Raw genomic sequence first — 11244 nt, 5'->3', positions numbered from 1 at the left:
CTTCCTGAGTTATGTCTCATGTTCCTGCATTGAGAGGTTCCCAGCTGAGTCTGCTGTTACATTATCTCACTTCTCAGGACACCCATTCCAGCACAGAGCAAGTGTTTGAGGAGACCATCTCTGAAATGCCTGGTCCTGGAAGTATGGACACAGAACTGTTCCACTTGATGAAGGAAATAGAGGCTCAGAGTAGAGATCTTACAGTTGGTACATGATGAAAATAGAACTCTTGCCCTGAACCTTGACTCCTGGTAAAGTGGCTCTTCTCAGACACCAAAGGAAACACAATCTAGTTTTAAAGATCAAGGATTGGGAGAGAGGAGAGGCGTGGGTGAGAATAATTTTTGTATATATTATTATTATTTTTGTTTTGTTTTTGCTTTTTGCTGTGGGGTAATATCTGGTGATGCTCAGAGGTTACTCCCACCTCTGCACTCGGGAATTGCTCCTGCAAGTCCCCTGGGTATCATATGTTATGCCAGGAATAAAGCCTTTGCAATGCAAGCACCCTACCCACTGTACCATTCCTCTACTCCAAACATGTTCTAATTTTGACAAGATGTCCTTTGACTTCAGTTCAACCCTATGTAGTACACTTAGAACTTAAATTGTGAATTTTTATGGCCGCTCAACACCCTTATTGCAAACCACAACATCTAATCAGAGAGAGAGAACGAAAGGGAATACCCTGCCATAGTGGCAGTTTGGGGTGGGGGGAGACGGGACTGGGGAGGGTGGGAGGGACGCTGGGTTTACTGGTGGTGGAGAATGGGCACTGGTGAAGGAATGGGTTCTTGAACTTTGTATGGGGGAAACATGCGCAAAAAAATGTATAAATCTGTAACTGTACCCTCATGGTGATTCACCAATTAAAAATTAAAAAAATAATATATATATATTTAAATTAAAAAAAGAACTTAAATTGTGAATTTTTAATAGTCAGAATTTGCTCATGTTTCTGGGAAGAGAATGCTAAAATGTATATAAAGTGTGGGTGAGAGCTTAGTGCCATTAGTGGAACTGTGCATTCAACCTTCCATTGGGCTTATTACAGCACCGCTTTAACACTTAGCATCAGAGAGTGACATCTGGTTACATCACTTTCATGGGAATTTGTTCAGAGCCAATTAAGCCCACCTGTTCTATCACTCCCATAGGAATAAAACAGGCAAGCAGGGGTCATGTGTTTTTCTAAAGTTGTGCTCCCACCAGACCCTAATCTTCCTCTACCCTGCCTCCCTGAAGTAATAGCCAGGCAGAGATCTTATGTTGACAATGAGGAATCAGTGGTCCATTTTTTGACAAGCTGACAAGTGGAGGAAACTCATATGTTATATGGATAGCAGCAATGTCTCCTCTCTAATTTATTCTTTCGGCTCTTACTGATTGTGTGTATGCTCTTTCCCCTTCCTGTTTTCCTTCTGTCTTTTTCTTTTGAAGCTTCCCTCTGTGAAGGTTGGTGTCCTGCAATTCCATCCCCTTGCTTTGTTTGTGCCATGTTTAATGAGCCACTCTCTTTAAGCCCTTTTCTAGTAAGGACACTGTGTGTCCTCATGTCCTCACCCTTTTGCACGATCTGGGTCTCTTTCCCAACCCAGAGAGAATATTTTCTAGGGCCAATTGCCTTTATTATTATTATTATTATTATTATTATTATTATTATTATTTGCTTTTGGGGTCACACCCGGCAATGCATAGAGGTTACTCCTGGCTTTGTACTCAGGAATTATTGCTGGCGGTGCTCAGGGGACCATATGGGATGCTGGGAATCGAACCTAGGTTGGCCGCATGCAAGGCAAACGCCCTACCCGCTGTGCTATTGCTCCAGGCCCCCAACTGCCTTTAATAGATCACAGTTTCCCTCCCACAGTGAATGCTCTGTGTTTGCATTCATGATTCCTAGAGAATTTCCCTACCCCTGCACTGCTCTGTAACTTAGTGTCCCCAGAGTGGACTTAGGCAGCTGGGGAAGCTGCTGCTGCTGCTGCTGGGATATGGAAAAATGTTAGAGGCTTACACTGAAGTGATGAAACTTCCTAAGACCCTCTATGGAATAAAGAAGCTGAGAGTTAACATAACAATTCATGTGGACTAGAAACAGACAGCCACCAAGTATTTTTGTTTTTCTGCCTCCAAGATACCTCAAGGAGTCACTTTTTTTTTTTTTTGCTTTTTGGGTCACACCTGGCGATGCACAGGGGTTACTCCTGGCTCTGCACTCAGGAATTACTCCTGGCGGTGCTCAGGGGACCATATGGGATGCTGGGATTTGAACCCGGGTTGGCCGCATGCAAGGCAAATGCCCTACCCGCTGTGCTATCTCTCCAGCCCCTCAAGGAGTCACTTTCTGGCCCAGAGATGGGTCACTCTTTGTCATGTGCTCCTCTTTTCCTCAGTCCATGGCTATGGTGGTAAAGGAAGAGTCTAATAGGGGACTTAAGAGCAGGGCAGTCTCAGGTGGAAGACTGTGTTTGCCAGCAGATGTTACACAAGACTCCTTTGTCTTTCCTTTCCTTTTTTGCAGTTTGTCTTTGGGTCACACCCAGCTATTCTCAGGCCTTACTCTTAGTTCTGCACTTGGGATCATTCCTGGTGGGGCTTGAAGTACAATATGGTGCCAGGGATCAAACCTGGGTTGGCTGTGTGCAAGACAAGTACCTTATCTCCTGTACTCTCTCCAGCACCAAGACTTGGTCTTTGTTTACTTGTTTTGGTTTTGAGGCCATATCTGACAGTGCTTATGGCTTCCTCCTGGCTCTGCATTCAGCAATCACTCCTGGCAGTGCTTAGTAGACTACATGTGATGCTGGGGATCCAACCCAGGGTGATCGTACACAAGGCAAGCGCCGCACCTACCATCTCTCTGACCCCAAGACTTGAGTTTTGATGAACATGGCTGATGCACAGTGTAATTCTTTTTACTGCCAAGAATATCTATAGAAATAGCAGTGCAGTGACCCTTTCTTTTTCATGTGTCCAGTGTATTCTTGGTAACTCCTGTTCCTTTCAAGTATGCCTTTCATTATTTAAATTAGATCTTCTATGCCTAATAATTATAGTGCACATCCGGTTTTTCTTATCCAGTTCTTCCCTTATATTTTGGTAGTACACCCCAGTTTTCCATTGGGCAATCACTCTCCACTTTCAGTCCATATGCTCAGGTGGAACTGATTCACCTCCTTTTGCAGTTTGCCTCATCCTCTTGGATGTGGTGATAAGTTCAGGAATGACCACATGACTCAAACCTGGCCTTTGAGAAGCTACTTATATCTTTTATTGGCCTGGGGAGGACACAATGGGGGCTGGGGTTGTGCAAAAAGTAACTCTTTTAAGGTCTGTGGAACTGTGGAACTTCTTTGGCAAGTTTTATTAGCATATTGACCCAACAAAAGAGAGCACCTAGAATTAGAGACAGTTGCCTGATGAAATAACTCACTTGAGTCTCTGGATTTAGCTAAACTTAAAAACAATTCTAAATCTTGAGGCATTTTATAATTTGAGCAAATTATATTCTCCTCACTCCATCCACCCCATTTTTGTGGCTGGGGACAGTGCACTCCTGCCCCAGCTCCATTCTTGGTACTCCCCACCCCCAGGCCCCAGCACTGCTTGTACTCAGAGCTTCTCACATTCTCACTCTCTGACACAGCCCCACTTCAGAGTTTACCCTCCCCTCCAGAGCTCACAGTCAGTGCAGGGGACTTGGGTGCAGGTAGCACATCATCCTTTAGAAGTCCCAGCTTCTATACACATCTGGACCTTCCTACACTAACAACTCACACAATAAACAGCTGAAGACCAGTTTTCAGGCTGGAACCAAGTGAACCAGCCTGCTTCATTTTCATAGAGAAAAATTTCACTACCAAAGAGCCTCAGAGTTTGAGGCAACTGTTGTCTCTCTAGTAACTAGAGAATCTGCTTTTCACAGGTCACAATGCTCACATTAGGAAGTTGCTGATTGCTCACTTGTTAACAAACTGGGTCTGTGCTACATCAGGGCAAGTTTGCTGTTTGCAGATTTGAGCTAATTTCTCTCCATGAAACATCCCTGCTTATAGACATATAACCATCCCACGGGAAGTAGTGTCTATACAGTGTACCATGATTAATGAACCCCTAGGGGATGAACCTTCTTTCTAGGATGCGGGCCATGCTCAGAAACTCTTCATAAAACATGCTTGCCCACTTGCAGGTGCTGCCAGCTGCATGTCCATCTCTCACTCTTGGTGGGGAGCATTGAAGGGACGGTTGTTAGTTTGGCAAGTTGTTTTCTGTTCCCAGGTTTTTCTTATCTATGTCATTCCATCTCTTTAAGATGGGGATGAGCCTTTCTGTCTTTGTGCAGATCTCTCTGTCCTACAGTTTCACCACCTAAAAGTGAATCCAAGTACAAGTGAAATGAACTTACATTGAAGACTTGATCAGGATGAACAGTTGAGGCAAAAGTAAAAATCTTGAATTCCTATTAATGTGCAAATAGAAAGACAGTGATGCATTGATGAGTCCTTGGAAACAGTGCAGAGTCAACTCAGCTGGCTCTGAGGGCAGAGAACAAACATTTAGACCTAACTGGTACTAAGAGGTAAACCATAATGTACAAAAGGGCTGGCGGGTGGGGGAGTGTGGAGAAAGAGAGAGATGGAGAGGGAGAGAGAGAGAGGGGGCCTACCATTTAGGCAGACTTGGGAGGAGGGGTTGTTGGGGAATGATGGGAGGGAGATGGGGACATTGATGGTGGGAAGTGTGCACTGGTGGAGGGATGTGTTGGATCACTGTGTGACAAATCAAATCATGAACAGCTTTGTAATGATCTGTCCCACAGATATTCAATAATTAAAATTAAAAAACACAACAAAACATTTAGAACTTTGCCAAGTTCCCCACTGGCAGGAGAAAACAGAGCCTCTTCCTCTCAGACCTTTGTCTTTTGTCCAGTGGAAGTTCAACCCCTTGGGACAGGAGTTATATGGCTTAACACTTACCCATAGTAGGGTAAGGGATTCACCCCAAAATACAATGTTACAGATACAAAATTAGGTGTATTTATTGAGTACATAAATCAAAATACATTTGAAAATGTCACAACATTTGAGAAAATAGTCACTAGAGTCACCATTAGTCATATGCTTGGCATATTTTAATAATATTATTCCCCTAATATTCTCAAGCTGCAAACATTGTCTTCTCTTGTGACAATTGTGCGATGCTTTCTATAAAGAAAACTGAGGGGCCGGAGAGATAGCTCAGCAGGTAGGGCGTTTGCCTTGCACGCGGCTAATCTGGGTTCGATCCCCAGCATCCCATATGGTCCCCCAAGCACCACTAGGAGTAATTCCTGAATGCAGAGCCAGGAGGAACACCTGAGCATCGCTGGGTGTGACCCAAAAAGAAAAAAAAAAGAAAACTGAGATAATTTTCTCTCTAATATGGTTAGCAATTTTTTCTTTTGATATCAATGTCTTAATAAATCTGTTCTGTTTCTTTCTCTTTTTTTCAGGTAAGACACTTTTCTTGTATGCAGCTAACCCAGGTTTGATTCTGATTCTCAACACCACATAGAGTCCCTTGAGCTTTGCCAGGAGTGATCCCTGACACAGAGACAGAAATTAGCCTTGAGCATCTCTGGATGTGGTCCTAAAATCAATGAACCAACAAAGCAAACAAACAAATCTCAAAACAAAAATATAAAATTTCAAGGTCCAGAGAAATAGTACAGGGGTTACGGCACTTGCCAGGCATGTAACTAGACATGATTTAATTTCTGGCACCACAAATGTGCCTCTAAGTGTCTCTAGCTGTGATCTCTTAGCAAAGAGTCAGTAGCAAGCCCTGAACAGTGCTGGGTGTAGACCCCACAAAACAAAAGAATAAACAATTACTTTAACTTCAGATTTATAAATTGTTGTTGATAGTAGTACTTTTAATACTTATGGACTGGGTTTTAATTTGGCAAAAATCTTGACATGATTTCATTTATTTAAACTAATAATAAATGCTTATTTATTGTTATTATTAATAATAATAGTATTATTATTAATCCTTTCACAATGCTTATGTATCTCAAATCATTATGCCACACACCTGAAATCAATACAATGTTCTATGTTAATTTTATCTCAATTTTTTGGTGTTTTTAGCTTTTTCAATTTATTGAGGTTCTATGAATTGCAGTGCTATTAATGATAGTTTCCCATGCACATAATTACTATACCACATCCATCACCAGTGTGCCCACTTCCCTTTATTTTTTAAGAAAGAAAAAGTAAACAACCAACAAAATTTGATGTTGAATTTTTCTCTCCTTTCCTTTTGGGAAGGGACATGATTAGAATTTTATGGCCTCTAATACCATACACAAAACAAACGCACTCAAAATGGATTGAAGCTCCAATGTTAAATCCAAAACCATAAACCACACTGAAGGAAGCATAAATGAGACATTCCACCACCTCGATATCAAAGATAAGAAGACTTAACTTCATTGGCAAGGATAAAAGAAAAAAAGCAAGAACGAACAAATGGAAATTACATGAAATTAAACAGTTTCTACACTGTGAAGGAACTGATCTTAAAAACCTAAACAAGGGGATATGGTGCCACTCAGCAGGTCATCCTGTACGTGAGGGGCAAGTGCATCAGCAGTGCATATGGTTCTTTCAGGCTCCCTGATACTCCAAAAATGCCACTGTGCCTCTGGCCAGCCCCCAGTAACCTGAAACCATCTTTCCCAAGAAATTAAATAGCCAAAAGTTAGGTATGTGGGAGTTACACTTTTGGCCAACCTCCACAGGCTTGTCCTGAGTCCCTCCCTCCCCCACAAGAATGAATGAACTGAAAAACCCAGGTATTCGGAACTAGTGACTGAAAACTCCAGGCTTCAAGGAGTTGGGGATGGGCGACTTCCCCCCATCTCCCCACCCTTCCGGTTTACTGGCAGTCTTGCCCAAGAACTGCCTCTAGGTGCCATTTAAGTGCATTAATGGCCATGATCCAGAGACTCACAAATGAATCTCAGAAGTGAGCAGCATGCTGCAGAGATCCCTAAATGCCTCTGGACCCCAAATTAAAAAAAAATTTAGAATTCTAGGAGCTGTTTTTGCTACTGCATGACACCTTATACTATCATAACAAATTGTATAGCACTGTAGCATTATTGTCCCATTGTTCATTGATTTATTCGAGTGGGCACCAGTAACGTTTCCATTGTGATACTTGTTGTTAATGTTTTTGGCATACTGAATATGCCATCTAGCAATTAGGAGCACATATTTGCAAACATGTGCCTGAAAAAAATATTATCCCTTTCTATAATCCCTAATGTGTAATGAACTCACACAACTTCACAGCTCAGGAGGACCTCAGAGCAGGACCCTTGGTGCTGCTCTGGGGAAACATGCAGTACAGGAGATCAAACTAGGACTGACTGCCTCCAAGACTGGGACCTTATATCCTATGCTATCTCTCCGCCTCTCATCTTCTGTCTAGGTTTAAGCTTTCTGGAGAGAGTCCCCAGAAAGCATCCTGCTTTCATGGTTGGTTATTTGACTTGGATTGGCTAGAATTCTTGGCCTTCGATTCTAGGGAATCTCTATTTTTCTATTATCCCCTAAGACTGCTTTTGGTTTCTGCCTTAATGTTACTGGCCAGTGATTGTTGCAAGGACTCTTCTTTCCTTTGCAAGTGATGTATCTAAACTAACACAGCTTGAACAAAACTATAAAGGATATTTTTGGCTCTTATACCTAGATTGTTTAAGATTAGCTCTAATAAGCACAATTGTATACAAGAGACAGTGAATTCTCTTTAGGCTTTCTCTGGCCTCTGCATCTCTGTGTGTTGGTCTTAGTCTCATCTACAATAGATAGAGAATGAGCTACATTACTGCTAGAAGTTCCAGGATTGCATTATATAACTTTTGAAGTAAGAGGAAAGAGAGATTCTTTTTTTATTAATGAACTTTATGAAGTCCCATGCAACAACTCTAATTGCTTCTATCCTGGTCACATGCTCTTTTCCTAGACTATAGACATGGCACCATGAACAGGTAAATAAGGGAACCATGACCACTTGACTATTTCTGCTTTACTATTCTTGTTCTTCAGATCACACAATTGGAGTGGGAAGAAGTCTCCCAAATGAACAGAGAAGCATCCCAAATCACAAATATCCTCTATATGTGGTAAAGCTGAATATCATTGACAAATGAAAATGTTTTTCATTAAAATGTACATATCTTCCTGTGTCCATAAATTTGCCATTTTATTCCATTGGTACAAAAGTCATGTAAAGTGCACTTGGCATGCAACATCTTTGATATTCTATTTATTTCCATACATTTCCAACTAGATCCTTGCTGTCTGTCAGTGTTCCAGGAAATAAACTCCAAATCTCTGACATTTCTGTAGCAGAAGAGAGAATGAAGGAAGCAGGAGCCGGAAAAGGAAGAATTAAACTGTGATGTAATTGCAACAGAGGACTGGGGTGATCTTCTGGTAACTGGGGGACTAGGTTGACCCTTTGGGTTTATTAGTCGACTGCCTGGAGGCAGTCACCTAAAAGAAGTTAACTTCTTTTAGGTGACTGCCTCCAGGAAAGCTCTGAGCTGAGGGGGAGTCCTGGTGAGGGCTCAGTTGTTTCCCAGCAGTAGCTGAAACCCCAGCAGCTGGGAAAGTGAATTGCTTGCTCCTAAAGGGACGGTGAGTACGTGAGTAGTGCACCACTGTGTCCACTTCAGTGGTTTTCAAAGAGTTGGGGGGAAAAAAGTCTAATATTTATTTTTCAGGGGCCAAGTGTAGGGCAGTTATACCCTTTTACATGTTATCGCTTGATAATTTTATTTATAAATCGGATATTGATTTGAAATCTATGTTATATTTTATTTTTACTTAATTTAAACATGGTGGTTTATAAAGTTGTTCATAATACAGTTATTATGGGCATTCAATGCTCCAAAACCAATTCTACCACCAGATGTGAGCTTCCCTCCTACACTCTTCCCAGTTTCTCAACCAGCCCCCAATACTGCTCCCTTAACATGCATAAAATAATTTATTTTATATTGCCTGTTACAACTAAATGGCTAATGGAATTATAAAAATATATTCAGTAAAAGAAAATTTGTGAAAACTGTCCTATCTCACCTTGTGGTCATTAAGTCCTTAGGGTTTACTAAGCTGTTTGTTGCTAGTTGAGCCTCCTGTGTTAACATTTTTGTTTGCTGAATTTATTTGGCTTCTATGTTACTTTACCATCTAATTTGATGTGCTCCTACTGGGATGTCAATATTGTGGAATCCGAAATATCCATAAATGAATGAGTTTACATGGCAGCCACTGTGGGATGTGGTTATGCAAGATTCTTGAATTACGAGGTTTCTACTCCTTTGGTTGTAGTTGTGCACACGCCTGCACACATGTCATGGGTGGTCATATTTTTACTTGAGATATACAAGTTATGGTTCTGGTGCTCCCTGGGAAATGCCACGTTTTCAAACTACCTGGAATCTGTATTTTAAACTATTCTTCCAGGGTGATGAACGCTCTTTGTTGTTTCCAGATACACAATGAGACTTCAAATTCTGATGTGTTGTATAGAATCACTATGACATGATTTAAAACTCAAGGCAGATTGATTGCAAATCCCGACAGTGTTGCTGTTTTATATGTGCATAAGAATTCCCACCTACCTGGTAATATGAGCTACTTGTCTGGCAATCCTTTCCATCTGAGACACTTGCAAAACAGAGTTAAGAGAAGCACTGCAGGAGTGATAGTACAGTGTGTAAGGCACTTGCCTTGCAAGTGAGACACTTGCAAAACAGAGTTAAGAAAAGCACTGGAGTGATATTACAGTGTGTAGGGCACTTGCCTTGCAAGTTGCTGACCCAGGTTTGGTCCCTGGCTTGATTCCTGGCATCCCATATTATCCTCTGAGCACTGCTAGGAGTAAATCCTAAGTAAGCATCACTAAGTGTGGCCCCAATAACAAAAAAAGAAGTAGAAGAAGAAAAGAAGCACTACACTTATGGTGCAAATGATTTTCTTTCCATTGTCTTCGGTACTCCATCTGGCTTCTCCTCCCCAATAACCTGTCAGCTTCATCAGTTGGACTTGGCTGGTATGATGAGTTGTGCTCAGCATCTATCTCACTCAATTCAAGCTGCTGTAACAGATCACAGACTGTGTGACCTGCACAGGTTAACGCTCATATTTAGTTCAGGATTCTTGGAGTCTGAGGTGGGGTACCAGTATTTTGTTGTATTCTCACATGGGAAGACAAGGAGGAAGAGTAATCCCATCAGGGGATCTTCCGACCCATAACTTCAAACTCCATCATCACAGAAAGGCCCTACTTTCAAGTGCAATCACCTTGAATACTGGGGTGAGAACACATACATATTAAGTTCTTAGCAGTACCCCTGTTTTAGAACTTGAACGATCTACACCTATAATTCATCCTTCTTAGCTTCAGCTGCATCACTAGATTTAGAACTCACTTGGATCCAGTTACTTCATATCCCCCTCTTTAAAATAGGAGGCTTTTGAACTCTTTTGCTTCTTTAGAATCCTGGGGTTTGTTTAATCTGCGGGCCTGAGCAGACACACAGGTTGAATTTCTCACAACTTGTACTTCTGTAGACAGATCTCCTACTGCTTCCCACTATTGTGGGTGTTGCCACCAACATATATAATTTGATGATTTTCCTTTTGAATGAGTTGGAAATGGGTTTAAAACTGAAATCACAAATGGTGTTCCAAGTGTTAAATATGGGTAGGCAGCTGAATTTTGTTGGTTTTTATAATTTTTTTAAATTGAGTTCATATTTGACAATATGGAGAGCTTTGTTCACCATAAAATCTAAATTTATCTACCTCCATGCAAAAAAAAAATCAGACAACCCAACAGTCCTATTAAGAATTTTGATGTGGCAATTTCTGGTTCATCAAAAGAGGTCACCAAAGGATCCGCTACTTAACTCTCATGTGTATCTTTTTCTGTCATTTATGTTATCTGCCTAGATTATGTTGCTTACTGTTCTAGTATAAATTAGCATTTCTCTCAACTTGTAGTTGGTACTAAGTTTTTAGTGGGAAAAGAGTGGCCAAGGACCAGAGAGAAAGCTCAAGTGGACTGACCACACACTTTGAGTTAGGTGGCCTGGGTTTGCTCTCTGCATTAATTATGGTTCACTGACACCACCAGCCGTGAACAGTAAGACTGAGAAAAAAAATAGAGGAGCCATAG

This window comes from Sorex araneus, chromosome 10, assembly GCF_027595985.1.
Source record: "Sorex araneus isolate mSorAra2 chromosome 10, mSorAra2.pri, whole genome shotgun sequence".
In the NCBI taxonomy this organism is placed as follows: domain Eukaryota; kingdom Metazoa; phylum Chordata; class Mammalia; order Eulipotyphla; family Soricidae; genus Sorex; species Sorex araneus.
The sequence above is the reverse complement of the archived record's forward strand: the minus strand, read 5'-3'. Positions refer to the sequence as shown.